Source organism: Cornus florida, unplaced genomic scaffold (genome assembly GCF_030987335.1).
Source record: "Cornus florida cultivar Cherokee Brave unplaced genomic scaffold, ASM3098733v1 CherokeeBrave_3.0.0_Hap2_Chr03, whole genome shotgun sequence".
NCBI classification, from domain to species: Eukaryota; Viridiplantae; Streptophyta; class Magnoliopsida; order Cornales; family Cornaceae; genus Cornus; species Cornus florida.
The window spans coordinates 7,080,709-7,103,317 of NW_026775573.1; positions in this window are offsets into that span (position 1 = coordinate 7,080,709).

The following is a 22,609-nucleotide window of genomic DNA, read 5'->3' on the forward strand; positions in this document are numbered from 1 at the left end:
CACCACTGGTGGGATTTTCAGGCGATAAAGTACATCCACTGGGGGCAGTTACCCTTCCAGTTACTGCAGGAGCCAATCCAAAGCAGGTCACTGTAATGGTGGACTTTGTAGTGGTGGACTGCCCATCATCATACAATATTATCCTGGGGAGGACAACATTGAATGCCATGAAAGCAATCACGTCCACTTACCATCTCCTGATGCGCTTCCCAACTGAATATGGTATGGGAGAGCTAAGAGGGGACCAAACAATGGCTCGCGAATGTTACGTCGCCTCTCTTAGAAAAACAAAATCGTAAGAGGCATTTACGATTGAAGGGCTGGAAGGGAAAGATAGACCAGACTTTCATAGAGCGGAACCTACAGAGAAGCTAGAAGAGGTCATCCTTGGTGACGGTGAGCCCGAGAAAAAAGTGAGTATAGGGTCTTTACTCCCCCCATGTATCAAAGATAAACTTACTCAATTCCTCAGGAAGAATCGAGACGTATTTACATGGGTCCATGAAGACATGCCGGGTATAGACCCCACTATCATAGAGCACCGCTTAAATGTAAATCCTGACTTTAAACCTGTCAGACAAAAGAGGAGGACTTTCATTCTAGAAAGGAATCAGGCTATATCAGAAGAGGTGGAAAAGGTCTTAAAAGTCTACTTTATTCAAGAGGTGTACTACCCCGATTGGCTAAAAAATGTGGTCTTAGTGAAGAAGGCAAATGGAAAGTGGAGGCTATGTGTGGATTTCACCAACCTTAACAAAGCTTGCCCAAATGACAGCTTTCCTCTCCCAAGAATCGATATGCTCATTGAGGGAACGGCTGGACACGAACTATTAAGTTTCATGGATGCATATTCTGGATACAACCAGATATCTATGTACACCTCAGATAGAGAAAAAATGGCCTTCATCACTGATAGAGGTTTGTACTGTTACAAAGTAATGTCGTTTGGGCTCAAGAACGCTGGTGCAACATACCAAAGGCTAGTGAATGCAATGTTTAAGCATCAAATTGGTAGAAACATGGAGGTATATGTTGATGACATGTTGGTGAAAAGCTTAAAAGCTGAAGACCATTTGACTGACCTGCAGGAGACCTTCGAGGTACTTAGGAGGCATAAGATGAAACTCAACCCCAGCAAGTGTGCCTTTGGGGTTTCCTCAGGAAAGTTCTTGGGATATATGGTAAGCAGAAGAGGAATTGAGGCCAATCCAGAGAAGATCCGAGCAGTCATTGACATGAGATCGACAAGATCAACCAAGGATCTACAATGACTAACAGGGAAGATTGCTGCCTTGAGTAGGCTAATCTCTCGGTCAACTGACAGGTGTCTACCTTTCTTTCGTGTGCTAAGGAATGCGTTTGAATGGACCCCAGAGTGTGAGCAGGCGTTCAAAAAACTAAAGCAATACCTTAGTTCTCCCCCACTACTGTCTCGAACCATACCGAGAGAGGAACTATACATATACCTTGCAGTCTCCACGACAGCTGTCAGTTCAGCTCTGATACGAGAAGAAGAAGGGGTCCAAAGGCCAGTATACTTCGTGAGCAGAGCACTTAGGGGTGCGAAGGAAAGATATCCAAGGATGGAACAGTTGGCCTTTGCTTTAATTGTGTCTGCCAAGAAACTGAGACCATACTTTCAAGCGCATACGATAGTGGTCCTAACAGATCAACCCCTTCGACAGGTCCTACACAAGCCAGAAAGCTCTAGTCAACTGATGAAGTGGTCAGTAGAGTTAGAAGAGTTCGACATTTAGTATAAGCCAAGAACAGCAGTAAAGGCTCAGGTGTTGGCTGATTTCTTAGCTGAGTTTACCCCTCCAGAAGAGGAGAAACAACCCCAATTTTCGACAGAACCAGGTTTAAGTGAGCAGATGGGCCCAGAAGTAGTCTGGGACTTGTTCGTGGATGGGTCATCTAATGTTCAGGTTAGCGGAGCCGGGCTTGTTCTTGTCTCCCCAGAGGGGAAAGTATACAGTATGCACTTCGGTTTGGTTTCAACGCAACCAACAACAAAGCAGAGTACGAAGCCTTGATAGCAGGATTAAAAGTGGCAAATGCCCTAGGGGTTGAGCAATTACACCGACTCCGAGCTGGTCGCTGGACAAGTTCAAGCGGAATATGAGGCACGAGACGAGAAGATAAAGAGTTACCTACAAAAGGTGAAGGAATTAAAGAATCACTTCCAAAGATTCTTAATTCATTAAATATCACGAGAAGAGAATGGGAAAGCAAACGTTTTAGCCCGGCTAGCTACTGCATTGAACCTGAGATCAATAAGAATATACCACTGGAATATTTGGACGAACCATCTATATCTCAGGAGAGACAAATTGAAGTACAACAAGCGATATTGAGTGTGGAATGGGCAAATCCTATCATCAGATATATCAAGGATGGGGTGCTACCAACAGACCGAGCAGAAGCTCGAAAGGTCAAGATGCGGGCAGCTAGGTATACGCTTATCAAAGGGGCGTTCAACAAGAGAAGCTTCTCCATGCCGTATTTACGATGCGTTTCTAGCGAGGAAGCTGACTACATTTTAAGGGAGGTCTACCTAGGAGTTTGTGGAAACCATGCTGGGGTAGGTCACTTGCTAACAAGGCCATCCGACTAGGATACTATTGGCCCACCATGCAGAAAGATGCACTTGGCTTCGTTCAAAAGTGCGACAAGTGTCAACGATTTGCCAACATCCCGAGACAACCGTCAGAAGAGATGACTCCCATGTCAAGACCATACCTCTTTCCCCCTTAAAAGAATGAAGGGTCAGCTTCATCTTCTTCCCTCGATAAAAAGATGAGGGGTTAACTACTTCCCTTGTTAAAGGGTGAGCTGAGTGAAGCTCATATTAATCTACTTCCCCTGTTAAAGGGTGACCTGGGTGAAGCTCGTATTAATCTACTTCCCTTGTTAAAGGGTGAGATAAGTGAAGCTCATAGTAATCTACTTCCCTCGTAAAAAGATGAGGGGTTAACTACTTCCCTTGTTAAAGGGTGAGCTGAGTGAAGCTCATAGTAATCTACTTCCCTCGTAAAAAGATGAGGGGTTAACTACTTTCCTTATTAAAGGGTGAGCTGAGTGAAGCTCGTATTAATCTACTTCCCCTGTTAAAGGGTGACCTGGGTGAAGCTCGTATTAATCTACTTCCCTTGTTAAAGGGTGAGATGAGTGAAGCTCATAGTAATCTACTTCCCTCGTTAAAAGGTGAGCTGGGTGAAGCTCATAGTAATCTACTTCCCCTGTTAAAGGGTGAGCTGAGTGAAGCTCGTATTCATCTACTTACCTTATTACGAGTTACGTGAAACTCGTCTTAATCTACTTTCCTTATTAAAGGGACGAGCCGACTAAAGATGTCAATAAAATCAAGTATAAAATAACGGTAGCATGCCAGCAGGGCAGCTTGCCAAATAATGGGAGCATGCCAGCAGGGCAGCTTGCCAAATAAAGGTAGCATGCCAGCAGAGCAGCTTGCCAAATCACGGCAGCATGCCAGTAGGACAGCTTACCAAATAAAGGCAGCATGCCAGCAGAGCAGCTTGCCAAATAACGGCAACATGCCAGTAGGACAGCTTACCAAATAAAGGCAGTATGCCAGCAGGGCAGCTTGCCAAATAAAGGCAGCATGCCAGCAGAGCAGCTTGCCAAATAACGGCAGCATGCCAGTAAGACAGCTTACCAAATAAAGGCAGCATGCTAGCAGGGCAGCTTGCCAAATAAAGGTAACATGCCAGCAGGGCAGCTTGCCAAATAACGGCAGCATGCTAGCATAACAGCTTGCCAAATAAAGGCAGCATGCCAGCAGGGCAGCTTGCCAAATAAAAGCAGCATGCCTGCCAGGGCAACTTGACAAATAACGGCAGCATGCCAGCAGGACAGCTTGCCACGGCAGCATGGCATGGCAGCTTGCCACATAATGGTAGACTACCAGCATGGCAGCTTGCCACATATACGAGCTGCCAATGTGGCACTACGACAAATATACAAGCTTGCCAATATACGACAAATATACGAGCTTGCTACATATACGAGCTGCCAATGTGATACTATGACCCCCGACTGTATTCGCGAAATGACAATATAAGTCAGGCTAATGGACAAGGCTCTGCAATTCTAACTATATATTATTATGTGATATTTTGGAATTAACGTTCCGGTGGTTTGACAAGCAATCCTCCGAAACGGGGGGCAACTGATGGACGTATAATTTAAATATCCATAATTAAGGGAAGATTACTAAATTAACGCACTATTGAGATAAGCTCTGCAGATTACGATAAGGATTACAGATTGAGATAGGCTTTACAGATTACGATAAGAATTAAAGATTGTGATAAGGATTAAAGATTACGATGAGGATTAAGTCTACAGATTACAATAAGGTAATTATACGTGACATCTTAACCTAAGCCCTATAAAAAAAGGCGGGGGAATCAATGTTTTGAGGTACGCAATAAATCCTAACTCAATTTCTCGATTTCTCCAGGGAGATTATCATTCACACTGACTTGTTCGTTGGAGCCTACTCCACCGGTAACACACCGGTGTTCGTAGGATCACTTTTTCTTCTCTTTATTCAGGAAGTCAGATCAGATCCAGGTTGCGCAAAATCCATCATCAACATTTTCTATGTAATATTTTTTCATTTAAAATGTTTGGTTATCATCTAATGGATAAATCAATTACTATTTTTGGTTTTATTCTTTTTATAGCATAGTACTATACTTTTTCAGCTATACACAACACATTATAAAGTAAACCTTAAAAAAAAAAAAAAACATGATATAGTATAACAATGATGTATACATGGGTTAACTAAAAAAAATGATGTATACATGTCAGGTTCAAATATATATATATATATATATATATATATATATATATATATATATTTCTGTATATAGAGTAAATACATACAATTATACAAAGATAGGTTAATATTTCCAACAACACCACATTCCTAACCTTGAAACAACCGCACAAAGAACCACAAATAAAACATTCAGACGGAAGAGAGTCATTTTGAAGTTTGAACGTACTGTGCCCACATCAGCCTTGTATCTCTCTCTACTTTTTGTCTGTCGATTTTCTTTCCTCTTAGATTCATTTTTGTCTTTTACAGGAATATCACTTCCACGCCGTAATGTATATATTTTTGTGTAAATGTGTCGGAGTAAATTTATATAAATTTTTTGTACTAACTATTTTTATATTTTTTGTATAAAAAAATATCTTTCAATAATAACACACCATGTGTCATATCAAGACCCTACGTAACTTCAACAAACCTATTTGATTTACTTTACTTTTTAACGATTAAATTTCACGTCCCAATCTTCCTCAATTAGGAAAAAAATAATTCCTATATTTCACTTTCCCATCCAGCCAAAAGCATACTTTCCCACCAGAATTTTAACTTAATAATAAATAATAAAATAACTTATATTTCACTTTCTCATCCCGCCAAAAGCATACTTTCCCACCAAAATTATAACTTAATAATAAATAATAAAATAAGATTTCAGTTAAAAACTACATAACCCAATCCCCCTCAATTACGAAAAAAAATTTCACTTTCCCATCCCGTCAATAACATACTTTTCCCGCTACCATCATAATTCTAACTTAATAACAAATAATAAAATAAGATTCCAGTATGTAAAAACTTCAAAACCCAATCCCCCTCAATTATGAAAAAAAAAATTTAATTTCCCCCTAAATTTCACTTTCCCATCCTTCCAATAGCATACCTTTCCCGCCAAATTCTAACTTAACTACATAATCAAAGGTTTTAAGTGTGCTCCATCTCGGCATCGAATATTTCTATTTTATTTGAATTTGATTTTTAAGTTTGTTCTATCTCGGCGTCGAAACATCGAACCAATTTCTAAGTGTGTTCCATGTCTTTCATCTTCTAGTTTTGAATTCTTGTTTGATGATGATGACGATTTTAATGATTTGGATGACAATTTTGAAAATAGTTTCATTTATTACTATGGGGAAAGTGTTAGTCTGAGATGTCTACGCAACATCGATCCCGAAGATGGCAGCACCATTTCTGCCTATGATTCTTGAGAAAGCACAAAATAATTTTCGAAAATGCCTTCATGGAGGATCTGTACCAGGGAGGAGAACCTATAGCCGCCAGAGGGAGCTTGAACATGATCGAATACGGGCAGACTATTTTGCAGACAATGCAAAGTACCCATTGTATTATTTTCGTCGTAGATTTCAGATAAGACGTGATCTCTATCTTCGCATCCTTCAAAATATTGAGAGGTACGACCCATACTTCAAGCAACGTTGTGATGCTACTGGAGGAAGGGATTGTCATCTTTACAGAAGATGACGATAACAATTAAAATGCTTGCATCGGGTTGCTCAACTGATAACCTTGATGACTATATTCAGATTGGAGAGAGCTCGACAATTGAGAGTTTGAAGCATTTTTTTGATGCAATCATTGGTCTATATGAAGATCAGTACATGAGAAGGCCTAACGAAAGTGATATAACACGTCTCCTTGCACAAGGGGAGGCACAAGGCTTTCCAGGGATGATGGTAATTTAGATTGCATGCATTGGATTTGGAAAAATTGTCCAACTGCTTGGCATGGAACACACACTGGAGCACCACACAAAGCCCCTACCTTAATTTTAGAAGTGGTTGCTGATAAAGATTTATGGATTTGGCATGTTTTCTTTGGTATGTCAAGTACACATAATGATATTAATGTATTAAACCGTTCTCATTTGTTTGACAATATTATCAATGGTAAGGCTCCTCAATGTAATTATATAGTTAACGGTCATCAATACACTATAGGCTACTACCTCACTGATGGAATTTATCCCAACTATGCCACTCTTATACAAACAATTGCTCAACTGGTTGGTCCAAAAAATTGTTTGTTTGTTAAAGTTCAAGAAGCTGCTAGGAAAGATGTTGAGCGGCGTTTGGGGTCTTGCAAGCAAGATTTGCTATTGTCAAAGGCCCGGCACGTATGTGGAAACCAAAAGACCTAGCTCGAGTTATGAAAACATGTATCATATTGCACAATATGATTGTTGAAGATGAACATGATGAAGAAATTGAAGCTTGGTAACCCACTACGAATGAGGCTCCACAAACTGTGGAAGTGGAACATGATAAAAATTTTCTTACAGCAACGTTGATTGCTAAGTTAATGAAGGTTCGTGACACGACACTTCATGATCGCCTTAATATTAACCTCATCGAGCATATTTGGACTCAATGCGGCAATGGAATACTAATGTAATTTCATGATTATGTTTAGCATTTTGAATGTAATTGTTTGAATTTTAAAAACAAAAATTTGCAAGAAATTTTTCTTTCATTTAAAAATAAAAATAAATAAATAAATAAATAACTGAGAGACGCTGAGGAGAGTGCCAATCATTGATGTCCCAATTTTTGCACAGATGCAGAGCTTATTTGGTTTCTGTTATTTTAATACATCCTACTTTTCATAAGCTTAGGATAGTGTAATTATTTGATGTCCCAGCTATAGTATCCCCAATACTGTTTTTTATTTTACATCCTACAACCAAAATAGACTTAGTATTCATAGTATTGTATTCATTTAAAAATATAAATTAAAACTCTCACGACAATATATTCATGTAGTAGTTGGTTCAAACCTTGAGTAGATTATACTGTTCCACCCACTTAGATTTTTTTTTTTTTGGTTAAAAGGATAAGCTTTATAAAAGAAAAATATATATACAAATAAATTAAAACTCTATGCGGTATGCTTTAGGACAGTTTGGTTCTACTTTGTTTGTTATTTATATCTCAATATGATGTAATTAGTTGTCTGCTAAGAATTTCTGGTTTGATATGGTTCCAATTGCTGCCAGTTTCTTTGGCACATTGTATTATGCATAATACTTAGCTACTCACCGGTGAGTAGCTTCACCCCTCATGTGTTTCAATAACAATATACCATATCAGCTTTAATAACCAAATAATCCACGTTCTCTGTATTATCTCAGATCAACCATTGAATAACTTTTTTATTAAAACTGATGTGATATGTTATTATTGGAACACATGAGAGGTGAGTAGGGTGAAGCTACTCACTAGTGAGTAGCTAAGCATTATCCTTGTATTACTACACCCACTTAGAGTTTGTCAAACTAAATAATGCAAGTCTCTTCAAGGTCTTACAATCTTCAGTTTTCCTTCCTAAGATAGAGAACCCTTTCGGCAAGGAGACGTAACAGGACTTTGTAGTTGTCCGGAATTGATTTGCGACACTCCTAAATTGCCATTTTTATGCCATCTGTTGAGTAGTCCATTTGTATATTTCCCAGAACCAATTGCAATTTAGGATAAAATAATGAAGTAATTATCATTTTTTGTTCAATTAATTTTACACCTGTTTCATGTCAATTTTTTAAAGTAGTTGTTCAAGTCCCAATATTCTAAAATGTGGGATGTATGAATCTAAATTCCAAACATATGCTTACCCATACTCAGAATTAAAAACCCATCTCTAAATCTTTTACATCTCTATTTGTTTTATATGAACCACTGAGGATTGTGTAGCATTAAAATTGAAGTTCATGTTTTTTATTTTTAAGTTCATGTTGGTTTATTCCGGCAGCAATGGCCTTGGTTAATCAATCTTTCTTCTACTGTGCTTGTATACTTTTTAAGTTTGATTTGATCTCTTCATAAGGAGTATTAACACAGTCTATCAACACTTTATACCTTTTCAAGTAGAAGGTGGAGACCTCCAACGGGATGATCAAGTCAAAAATTGTTGCCAAGGTTTAAAATGAAAAAAAAAAATTAAAAATCAACTGGAGGTATATACTTTAGCAATTGTCCACACACAGAGATACAAACCTATCATGAGATCAAATGTTACTTTTAATAAGCCCCATTAACTAGATTATCCACAAAACTCCCAATTACTATATAAAAGTCTACAATATAATTAATCAAACAATTAACCACAATTAAAAGACTAAATAAAAATCCGGGTTATCACAAAATTGCTTTCCCAGATAATGGTAGTGTGCCCTATCGTTGCCACTTCTCCCAAATGTCATGTTGCATTTTACAAAACATTTTGACTTGGTGAGGTTCCATCTCTCTAAAATCCTTCATCAAGATCTCCTTCTTTTATAGCCATATTTTTGTCGAATCTTTTGGGCTTGTCGACGAAGCAATTCATCTTTCTGATTAAGGAGACGCTTGTTCCTTACGATGCATCTCCTCTTTGCTCTTAATTTCTTTTTCAGACTGTTCAAATTGTTGTTGCACTGAAGATTCAAACTTTACCATGAATTCTTTCACTAGTGTGGATGACCCATCAACGGTCATTCCTTTTCTCTTTTTATCTTTAGATTTTTTTCTTCCCATCTTAGGCCTTTGTACTCCATCTTCATCTGTGCCTAGTGTTAAATCTTCACCATTCGAATCTAGTTAAATTGAAGAACCTGGTGTGATTAGAGTAGATGACGGCGAAGTATTATCAATGTCATGTAAGGATCCATCAAATCTTGGGGGAGTAGGCACTTCCACACTTTTTTTTCTTTGATTACTATGTTTTTCATTCCACTTAGGATTGGCTCTCAAGATCTTCCACACCTCTTCCAGCGTGAAATCAATTCATTCGTAAGAGCGAAATGTCTTCTTTGCATCTTCAATCAATATAATATTAATAGTTAATGAACATATGAATTGAATAAATTAAACCATTAAAAATTAAAATCAATTAATATATTAAATTAATGTAATAATTTACTCGATCATCAAAATTTGTGGCGCTCCTTGGATTATGATCAATGGTAGCAAAATATCCACAAAATTTGTTCACTTGACGTTGTATGATATGCCAACGACATGACAACGAATTTGGATTTCTATCAGAATTTTCGGCCGGAGTTGTGATGGATATAAGTTCGTTGAATGTGTTGTAAATTGGAATCCATAAATTATTTCTGGATTAGCTATTGCCAACAATTCCATCTCCCGATACCGCTACCCAAGCTCTTGCAAGTGCCTCATCTTCCGTGGAAGTAAAATTTCTCGTCCGTCCCTTTTTACTAACCTTTTGGGCCTTCTTAGAGTTTGAAGTTTTTAAAGATTGGCATGGTGCTTCAGATGGTGGTTGTTGGGATTGAATGTGGGGTGCATATGAGAATGGGTATGCTTGTGACAATTGTGATGAAGATGGGAAACAATATGGGAATGGTTGTTGCAATTGGGGTTCATATTGGAACGAGTATGATTTTTGAGATAGGGATTGAGATGGGTATGCTGATGAAAATGGGTGTGCTTGTGGAAATTCAGAAGTTTTTTTAGATTGGGATGATGGTAAGAATGCATGTGTATGCTTGCTGGAATTGGAATGTTTGTTCAGCTTGGGATGTTTGTTCATATTGGGATGATTGAGAATCCATGGATATTAATCACAACACCTATAAGATACATCATATGAAATAACATTAAGGAGATTATCACAATAATGGTGTCTCATAGAAAATAAATAGATCACCAAAGTTAAGAGAAAACAATATAATCCCTAAACTTCCTGGTCACCATGAACCTATGAAATTTAAATGTTATGAACCTAAATGAAGGGAAGGTGACATAACAAAACCAGAACCAGAAAAAAGACAGAAACCAAAGAAATACCATGCTGATAATGATGTCTCAGATCCCAAAAACATAGTGTGAATTCACTCTAAGAATTCAGTTTAGAGCAAGAAACTAAAGCAATTAACTCTTGCAGCTGATTAAGTGCTACTTATTTACTCTAATCCCAAAAAATAAATGAAAAAGACATAAACCCAGGAAAATAAAGTGCAAACAATGACATCCATGCAACCTGACTCTTGAAGTGAAGTCACCCCAACAAGAAGTCATACTCTATTTTAACTACAGAAAGGAAAAAATAAGTTGCACCGAGAAAATAAAACAAAACCAGAAACACACCAAAAATATAAGCAAACAAAAAGCGTACCTTCAGGCGACAAACTATTAAAAAAACGCCTCATATTTGCAGATTTAACAAAAAAAATTATAACCCCATATTTGGAGTCACAAAACCAAACTCGAAACTAGTACTATCACCAACAATTCAGCACTAGGTAGCCCAAAAGAAGACACCCATAGAGCTGAACAACCGCCTTCATCCACTTCCCACCTAAAAACTGTTGGGATACGTGCAAGTTTTAAAAACTTTTCGAGGGATTTTGATTCATAGATCTTGATTCATCACATAGAGACAAGTTTTATGCAAAAATAAAAATATGATGTATCATTCAATTAATGGATTGAATACTTACATCAAAGGTTTGAGTAAACCTTTAAAACTTTCCTCTAAAGTGAATGTTCTCACTTATTGTAAATCCCTTAGCAAGATGCCTTCTCCTTGGATCTCCATCTTCTTGGTAATTATTTTGCCTTTAGGAATCACTCATAAGCCTCCATGAATTACCTTAAAAAACTAGGCTTGTGGGAGCCTCTATTAGATGAGAACATAAACCCTAATTTTCTAGAGAGAGAAAATTTATTCCTTTTTCCTTCTCATAAAAATCACACCCTAAAATATACATAGACCATGTATATTTATAGGCAACATAAAAATAAAGAAAAGGAAACAACAAATCCTTCTCCATCTCTAATTCATATGTCTCAAATCTAATATGATTCCAATATCAAGTTGGGCTATGAGTGAGAATCCATTGGGCCTATTATTTTATTGGCTACAATGAATTAATAATTGGCCCGGTCCATGGACCCAATTCAATTAATTCATAAATTAATTTCTACTCCACTAAAAGAAATTAATTGAACTCCAATTAAATAATAAATAACCTCTAAGTCAATATTGCACTTTGACCCCTCTATGCATAATTAGTTATCGGATAAACATAGCCATCAATCCGACTACTTAATTAATATATTTATTTTGGTACCTTTGATTATTTCTGGCTCGATCACAATAAAACATTTGTTTGACAAAAATAATAATTTAAATAAATAAATATATAATAAATCATTTTGTCTAAAAACACACGAAGGCCTTCGAATTTACTTTGTGATCAACCATAATCAATACAAAATAAATACAAGTAGCAATGATGCAAATATTGAAAATATAACCCTCTAACTATTAATTACATAACTACCCAAAGTGTCGGTCTAAGGATCCCGAAGAATCCGCCGAACAAATCAAAGTAATTATTAATTAATAAAAGAGTCTATACTTTTCTCATGCTTAAGAGTCAAATGCCAAGACGGTGATAGGGAGTAATTGCATACGACGGCTCTCGCAATATATCTCAACCTAACGCGGATCCAGTTCAAGTCTTAATTAATTATGAGTCCATCCATAATTACCGACTATGAACAATTTATAATTACTATTTATATATCATGCATTGATTGTCATCACATACATATATATGAATATTTCTTGTAATTAACTGGACACTATCAATTTCATAGTGAATCGAAACATAATACATTGAATTCACCAATTATATAAATCATAAATATTTCAGATATGTCAGGAACATATGTCAATACAATCCAGATAGGAATTTGCTATGCCAGGGCATATAAATCCCAACAAAAACACCATCATACATTTACTATACCCTCTCAAAATCCACCCAAATCTGAATGTACCATGCAAAATTACCACCTCCTACCAAGCAGATTTGGTGCTAAAAAACAATGATTCCAATAAGGAATGGCATAAAAATCCTTGATTTGCCATTGACTCACGATTTCGGTATCCCCAAAGGCGCTAAGTGCATCAAGTTTATCACACGAGAAAGAAGAGAAAATTGGAAGCGTTAGACTAGCCTTTAACAGACTGCGGGCGCCCTTAAGGACATAGTATAGGCAACGATGTTGGAGATGGTGTTGAAGGGCACTGCTATTGGTTTTAGTTTTGAGTTGGGTGTGACTTACGACCAGCGTACGAGTAGAGGAGATACCCTTTCAAGATCTACCACACAACTACCGGATGTTTCTGATTCACTCTTTTCTTATTTCGACTATTCCGAGCTCAGAATTTTTCATCCTTGAGCAGTAGTGATGAGTACAGAAAGCAAAAATATGCAAGAACAATTGTGATTGAATTGACTAATCACCAAGAAAGAAAAAAGAAAATAATTTGTATAATTGCATAAAACAACAATTATATAAAAACATGATTAATATATATATCTAGAATCTAAAAAAACCCTAGAATTTACGGTGATAATTATAGAAGATAAGATCAAACAAAGTGATGAATCAAACTATGTTTATTAAAAATAAATAAAAGATGTTCGAGCAGTTCTTACCTTGCCCCCAATTACAGATTCTTCTCTATGGTGCTTTAGAAAAGTGGGAAAGAGGTGAGAATGAATGAGAGAGACGAAAGAGAAACGCGAGTGGAAAAGAGGGAAGAGAGAGAAAATATGCTTACATGGCTATGTAAAAGGGTTGTGTATTTTACACATTGATGATGTGGCAATGTATGTTAACATACTGCTGGAGATGAAAAAAATTACAATTCATGTGTGGCAGTATATATTTTACATAAAAAGGTTTTTTAACATACCGATGGAGATGCTCTTAGCAAGATGATGTTGGGTGTGCCCAGATGCGACCTTATTGGTGTGTTGGACCAATAAAAAGGCAGCATTCTTTAAGGAACACAAGTATTTTATTTTTGAACTCTTAATTTTTTAGAGCAACAAGCATGTATTTTGAAAAACTTTAAGGGACTTGTTGAAATTTCTAATGAATTTTTTAGGAATACAAGTATTTTATTTTATTTATTTTTTATTTTTTGCAAAATAACTATTTTTGAAGAGCATAAGGAAGATTTAAAAAAAAAATGGAAGGGATTGACTTTGATATCCTTTGATTTAATTTTGGAGGGTATATATGTATCGAGTAGCACTTTCTTGGTGAGGGCTTTGCTCTTTAGGAGACTCGAACCCTCACCATCCACTTTGAAAGGTAAAAGAGATACCACTGAGCCACAATATCCTTAATTAATATATATATATGTGTGTGTGTGTGTGTGTATTGCCCTATAGGACAAAATCTGTGACAATAATGGTCCCAGATTAACTATCTTATAATTTCCCTTCAATCAATTGCCATTGTTTAGAAATATCTCATTTTGAGGGGACAAGAGGGTAAAATGCAGTAAAAAAACAAAAAAAAAAAAAAAAACACTTAACTTGTTATATATATATATGTATATTAATGTGGGGTCCACTTGTAATGAATGACAAAGCAGCTTATTTGATAAGCTGCTTGTTGCCCACGCTTAATCATACCGATAAATAGGCTAATGTGTATACAAGTGATGGTATGAAGAAATGAAATAGCAACCCATTTTCTCTCTCTCTCTCTCTCTTATTTATATCTCTCACTCTCATCTTTATATATGTATCTATCTGCTTGTATCAAGATATACTTTAATATCATATTTATTACACGTTATCAGCACGAGCTCTATCCATCTCAGATTTGAATGAAAAGCTCTCTCTCTCCCTCTTTCTATCTCAACTATATATCTATTTTGTGATATTAGTTTTGATAGATTGTTGAGTTGGTTTGTTTTATCAAAGAAACTAGTATTTCTGATTCTAAAGGGTAAAAAAATTTTAATTATTGATTATTGTTTATAAAATAAATTTGTTCACTTAAATGATATATGTGCTCACACTATAGTCGGTTCTACCACATTTATTATTTAATGATCTACTAATTATGGTCGGTCCTACCACCTTTATTATTTAATGATTTATGACCGGTTTTACCGCCTTTATTGTTTAATAATTTATTCACTATGGCTGGTTTTTACCACTTTTGTTATTTAAATAATTTATATTATGTTATTGTTTCATTTAATGCCATTTTATTTATTTATATACTATGCTAAATTATATTTTTATATTATTGTCACATCTAGTTATTTTACCAATGTCAAACTTGACAAAGCTGGAATTCGTGACCTTGAACATTTCTGGCAAAAATTATTTATCTTGGATTCTGAATGCTCAGATCCATTTAGATGCCATGGGCCTTGGAAACACAATTAAAGAAAAGAATGATGCATCATTACAAGATAAAGCGAAGGTCATGATTTTCCTTCTGCGCCATATTAGTGAGGAGTTAAAAACTGAATACCTCACTGAAAGAGATCCACTGTGTTTGTGGAACAATTTGAAAGAAAGATATGATCATCAAAAAACAGTTATCCTCCCAAAGGCTCGGGCTGATTGGCAACAACTGTAGTTGCAAGATTTTAAAATTGTGGTTAAATATAACTCTGCCCTATTTAAAATCAGCTCTACATTGAAATTATGTGGTGATACCATTAATGATGAACTTTTGTTGGAAAAAACATTCACCACATTTCACGCCTCGAATATGCTCTTACAACAACAATATCGAGAGAGTAGATTTAAAAAATATTCAGAGCTGATATCATGTTTGCTTGTGGCAGAGCAAACTAATGAGCTTTTGTTAAGAAACCACCAGTTTCGTCCAACTGGATCGACACCGATCCCTGAAACATATGTTGCCTCATCCCGTGGTCGTGCAAACCAAATGAGAGATGGACGTGGTCGTGGTGGTAGAAATGGGTATAATAATGAATATGGTCGTGGTAAAAATAATTACCACAATAATGAATATGGTCGTAGTAGAAATCATTTTTATTTTCGTGAAAGATATCAATCCTCACATTTTCGCAATCAGAGATCTATACCATATCCCCAAAGGAGAGATCATAATGAAATAAAACAGGTAAAAGGGAAGGATGTGGCTCAACTCCCAAGGCACATGATAATACTTGTTATCGATGTGGCATGACAGGGCATTGGCAAAGTATTTGTCGCACACCTAAGCATCTGGCTGAACTTTACCAAGCCTCAATAAAAGAAAAGGGCAAACAAAAGGAAATGAATTTCCTTTATCATGATGAGCCAGTTGACATCACAAATTTAGAAATGAATTTCATTGATCATAATGAGCCAGTTAACATCACAAATCTGGATGTATCAGATTTTTTTGAGGACCGTGATGGAAAGATAGACTTCCTGATTGGTGATGGAAATGTCCACACCAATTAATCATATTTTCTTTTCATGTTCTGTCTACTATGTTTTTATTTTCCTTGTATTAAAATTTTTATTTTTTAGTTTGTATTAAAGTTTCTTTTATTATAAAAGTTTCTTTTCTGATAAAGAAATTTGCATGAATAGAAATGGATCTGACTAGTTCCAAAATAAATGGAGAAGATATATGTCTTGCAGATAGTGGAACGACACACATAATCCTTCGAGATCAAAAAATATTTTTCTCACTTAACTCTGACAGATGCCAGTGTTAGTATAATATCAGGTCCCACCGACTTTATTGAAGGCTCCGGACGAGCCAACGTCATTTTACCACATGGAACAAGATTACAAATCAATGATGTCTTATATTCTATAAGATCTCGAAGAAATCTGTTGAGTTTTAAAGACTTGCGTCGTAATGGGTATCATATTGAGACTGCAAATGAAAGAAATGTGGAATATCTCTACATTACCTCATGCAAGAAGCGGATATTATAAAAACTCCCTGTTTTCTCCTCTGGGTTATACCATACAACCATTAGGACAATTGAGTCAAATGCTGTGATACATAAAAAATCGTGTGACCCAAAACTTTTTATGCTTTGGCATAATCGACTTAGTCACCTGAGGAGTACAATGATGCGTCGAATTATTAAAAATTCATATGGACACCAACTAAAGCATCAAAAAATCATCTTACCAAATAATCATCTATGCACCGCCTGCTCACAAGGTAAGTTGATTATCAGACCATCCCCTTTAAAAGTCATTGCTGAATCTCCCCTATTTTTACAATGAATTCATGGGGATATATGTGGGCCAATTCATCGATCATATGGACCATTTCGTTATTTTATGGTCTTAATTGATGCCTCAACACGATGATCACATGTTTGTCTGCTTTCTACACGTAATGTTGCATTTGCTAGACTTCTTGCTCAAATCATCAAATTAAGGGCACATTTTCCTGATTACCCAATTAAGATATTCCGTCTTGATAATGCCGCTGAATTTTCTTCTCAAACTTTTGATGATTATTGCATGTCAGTTGGAATTAATGTTAAACACCCTGTTGCACACATTCATACTCAAAATGGTATGGTTGAATCTTTTATTAAAAAGACTTCAGTTAATTGATCGTCATTTGCTTTTGCGAACAAAATTACCTGTTTTTGCCTGGGGTCATGTTATATTACATGCTGCATCATTAGTTCGTATACGACCAACTGCTTATCATAAGTACTTACCATTGCAACTTATTTTTGGTCAACAACCAAATATCTCCCACATACGAGTTTTTGGTTCTGTTGTATATATTCTAATTGCACCACCCCAACACACTAAAATAGGTCATTAACGTAGACTTGGAATTTATGTTGGTTTTGATTCTCCATCTATTATTAGATATCTTGAACCTCTGACAGATGATGTCTTTAAAGCACGATTTGCTAACTGTCATTTTGATGAGACTGTTTTCCCACCATTAGGGGGAGAAAAGGCACAGCAGCAATGTGATCTTACTTGGAATGCCTTGGAATTATCTCATTTTGATCCTCGCACAAATCAATGTGAACGAGAAGTTCAGAAGATCATTCACTTGCAAAATGTTGCAAATCAATTACCTGATGCATATACTGATACAAAGAAAGTAATAAAATCACATATACCAGCTGCAAAAATTCCAGCTCGAATTGCTGTCCCTGAGGGGCCTTCTATCAGTAATGCAGCAAATGCATCTAAAACACGCCTGCAGCGTGGTAGACCAGTCGATGCAAAAGATATTGTTCCTCGTAAGAGGAAATCACAAAGAAAAGCTGGCACTCCTGAAGAGACCACAAAAGGAGCAACAGATATTATTGATCAATCTGAGATAATAGCTTTTGATAAGGCATAGGCTCTTGATGAGTCTCAGGTACCTAAAAATGATAAAATAATAAATATTGATGAGGCAAAAGCAACAGATGATGATGTGACCCTTGATGAGGCACATGCTCTTGATGAGACAAAGGTACCTGAAAATAATGAGATCTCACTAAATTATGAAACGAGATGGAATAGAAATGAAATTGTTATCGACAACATATTCTCATATCTCGTTGCTTTTGATATTGATAATAAGAATCCGAAACCTCAAAACGTCGAAGAATATCGACGAAGAAATGATTGGCCAAAATGGAAAGAAGCGATACAAGTTCATTAGCTAAACGTGAAGTATTTGGACCAGCTGTCCAGACACCTGATAGTGTTAATCCTGTTGGGTACAAATGGGTGTTTGTACAAAAGCGTAATAAAAAAAATGAAATCGTGAAATACAAAGCTCGACTAATAGCTCAAGGTTTGTCACAGATACCTGGTATTGATTATGGGGAAACATACTCCCCTGTGATAGATGCACTCACATTTAGATTAATAATATATTTGGCAATCACAGAAAGATTGCATATGCATTTAATGGACGTGGTTACAGCATATTTATATAGATCACTAGATAGTAATATTTATATGAAAATCCCATAAGGATTTAAAATGCCTGAAACAAAACCACGTAATACGTACTCAATAAAATTACAACAATCCTTATATGGATTGAAGCAGTCTGGACGAATGTGGTACAATCGCCTTAGCGATTACTTACTCAAAGAAGGATATGTAAACAATCATATTTGCCCATGTATTTTTATTAACAAATCAGAATCTGGTTTTGTTAATGTTGCAGTATATGTTGATAATCTAAATCTTGTGGGAACATTGGACGAGATCGAAAAGACGGCCACTTATTTAAAGAAAGAATTCGAAATGAAAGATCTCGGAAAGACAAAATTCTGCCTTGGGCTGCAGGTTGAACATTTTTCGAGTGGTATTCTCATCCATCAATCAACATATACAGAAAAGATTTTGAGACGTTTTCATATGGATAAAGCCTATACATTGAGCTCTCCAGTGGTTGTCCGATCATTTGATGTCAAGAAAGATCATTTTCGTCTTCGAGAGGATGATGAAGAACTCTTTGGTCCTGAAGTGCCTTATCTCAGTGCGATTAGTGCTCTTTTGTGTCTTGCAAATTGCACAAGACCTGACATAATTTTTCCAATCAATTTATTAGCAAGGTACAGTTCTACAACAACCCGCAGACATTGGAATGGAATCAAACACATATTACGATATTTTTGTCGCAAAACTGATATGGGATTGTTTTATTCAACGGCACCAAATTCTCAATTAATTGGATATGTAGATGCCGGTTATCTTTCTGATCCACATAAAACTTATTCACAAACAGGATATGTGTTTACCTGTGGCGGCATTGCGATATCATGGCGATCTATGAAACAGACAATGATTGCAACTTTTTCAAATCATTCTGAGGAACTCGCAATTCATGAAGTAAGCAGGGAACTTTTTGGTTGAGGTCAATGATCCAACATATTCGAATAACATGTGATCTCTCATCAATAAAAGAAAGCCCAACAGTATTATATGAAGATAATGTGGCATGTATTGCACAGATGAAAGAAGGGTATATTAAAAGTGACAGGACCAAGCACATCTCACCAAAATTCTTTTATGCACATGAACTCCAGAAAAAGGATGATATTGATATTCAGAAGATACGTTCATGTGAAAATCTAGCAGCTCTATTCACTAAAACGCTTCCAACTACAACATTCAAGAAGTTGGTGCACAACATTGGAATGCGTCAATAAAAAGGATCTTCAAGGTTGAACTAATGAGGGGGAGCAATTGATCGAAGAGGTATTAGCATACTGTATTCTTTTTCCTTCATCCAGGTTTTATCCCACTAGGTTTTCCTGGCAAGGTTTTAATAAGACAATTTTAATCTATGCAATACCATTTTCAGATACACAACAATAGGGTACTTTTTTTCCTTCGCTAGGGTTTTTTCCCACTGGATTTTCCTTAGCAAGATTTTAATGAGGTATATTCTTAGTGTAGTGCAGTGGACCCCAAGAGGAAGTGTTATATATATATGTATATTAATGTGGGGTCCACTTGTAATGAATGGCAAAGCAGCTTGTTTGATAAGTATTTGTATATTATTAGAGTGGAAGCTTGTTTGATAAGCTACAAGCTACTTGTTACCCGCGCCTAATCATGCCTATAAATAGGCTAATGTGTATACAAGTGATGGTACGAAGAAATGAAATAGCAGCCCGTTTTTTCTCTCTCTCATATTTATATCTCTCACTCTCATATATGTATCTATCTGCTTGTATCAAGATATACTTTAATATCATATTTATTACATAACTATTGTTTTGTTGCAGTTTACCCGGTAGGTTACCAGAAAGAGCAAAAGACCATTTGATCATTGCTATAAAATAACGTTGTTTCACTTATTAGCCTCTTAAATTACTGACGTGGAATATGTAATCTCACCTACAAATGAGAGCTTGACAAGTCACCCAACACCCAACATAGCCCTACTTTCTCTTTACAATCACGCAGACACGCATATAAACACACACACACACACACACACATATAATCACATACATACATACAAACATATATATATATATATATATATATATATATATATATATATACACAAGGTATATATCTGAAATCTATTGGGGAAAATTCGTGTAGGGAGTTGATGGTGTTATTGTGGCGGCGGTGACGACAGGGGATGAGGTCGGAATATCTAGTGGAGGTGGTGGCGGTGTTATGGCCACAGCGATGAGGATTGAGATTAGGGGAGGAACCGGATCACCATGGATAGGAAGTAGTGGTGCTGTTGTGATACGTGGCGGTGGTGACGGGTTGAGGTTGGAGGAGGAAACGGATGACCATGGATAGAAAGTGGTGGTGCTATTATGGCGGCAGCGACGGGGGATGAGGTTGGAGAAAGAGACGAATCACCATGGACGGAGGTGATTATAGAGTCACCAGGGACGACGGTGATTCCACAGTCACTATGGACGGTGGCGATTGTCCTGAAAACCTCATATTCTTACCTCAATTTCAATTTTACCTCATTCAATCCAAAACCCGATTAAGACGAAGAGGCGTTGGGTTATTAGAGTTCAAGAACATAAGTGGCTGTGGATTTGTGGGTATGATAGAGTTTCAATTGGGTTTGGGATTGTGGTTGAGTTTACCTCTGTGGCACGAGCTACATCTTTAATTGGACCAAGCCTTACTTTAGCTTTGATATATTTACGCCGAGATCTATCTATATATATACACACACACATATTATATAGATAGAAGGAGGGAGAGAGAGGGGTTTAGGTTAAATAAGATGATGAAAGAGAAAGATGAACAGTGACCACAAGAGCGTGTTTAGATGTAACAGGATTTCTGTGTATTTTTTTAAGAGGAGCAATTTAGACTTTTCAAATTTGCAAGGGTAATATTATCTATATTTTTATATATCATGCCGCGTTAGGAACACGCACTCTGATCATGGCCAAAATATGACAGGCCATTCGTCGGATGGGATAAACTGCAACAAAATTGTATAGTTCAGGAGTTATTTGCAATTTTGATAGTGCAGGGAATTTATTGCTATTTGCAATAATAGTTTAGGGTTTTTTTTTTTTTGCATTTTACCCTATAAAATATATACAGTAGAACTACTTAGTTTAATTTACTTAATTTTTCAATTGGGATTTACCATTTTCTTTGCAGCAAATCCATTTCCCCATTATTAAACGTTTAGATTTGAGGACCCAATACCGATTCAAATAGATATGTAATATGTGATTAGAATATGATTTACTTTAAACTTGATGCAGAATTTTATATAATGGCAATTGTTATAATATATATATATATATATTAATGAATTTGTTGTGTAATGTTTATGTGAAAGCCAAAATTAGCTGCTACATTTTTTTTCCTAGTTTTAATTGTGCATGGTGCATATGACAGGAAACGACTTCAGCAATTTCCTTTTTAGTCGAAAACTTTGCCGGGGTAGTCTTTCAGTAACGATCATGGATGAAGAAAAATGCAAACTTGTTATTCATAACGTGCACAAATTTTTTTAAGCATTCAATATTGAAATCAAGAGAAACATTCTGATTTTATTGGCTACTAGAGATGAGACGAACAAGTTTGCAAATATGAAAAATCTACTGAGGCATAATATAAATTTTAAGAAATATATATGTTTTTTATTTTTTATACATGTTTCATTAGGTTTTTCTGTTTTTATTGTATGAACAGAATAGTCATCCTCGCAATGGATGTAATGGCTTGTCCACTTTTAAAGTGACGACATTAAATAGGGTAATATGATGAATATATATATGTCTATCTATTGAGTAATCTGTAATATAGAAATGTAAATTAACTTGTGCAGGGAGAGAGAGAGATAAAGAGACAGAACGAGAGAGAAAGAGAGAGATCATTTCTTATTGCACCTTCAGTTCATACACATGATGCCTATTTATAGGCATTCAATTCGTGGGTTAGCTTCTAGTATAAGCCAATGCAATAAACTTGCTCATTACTCCAAGAGA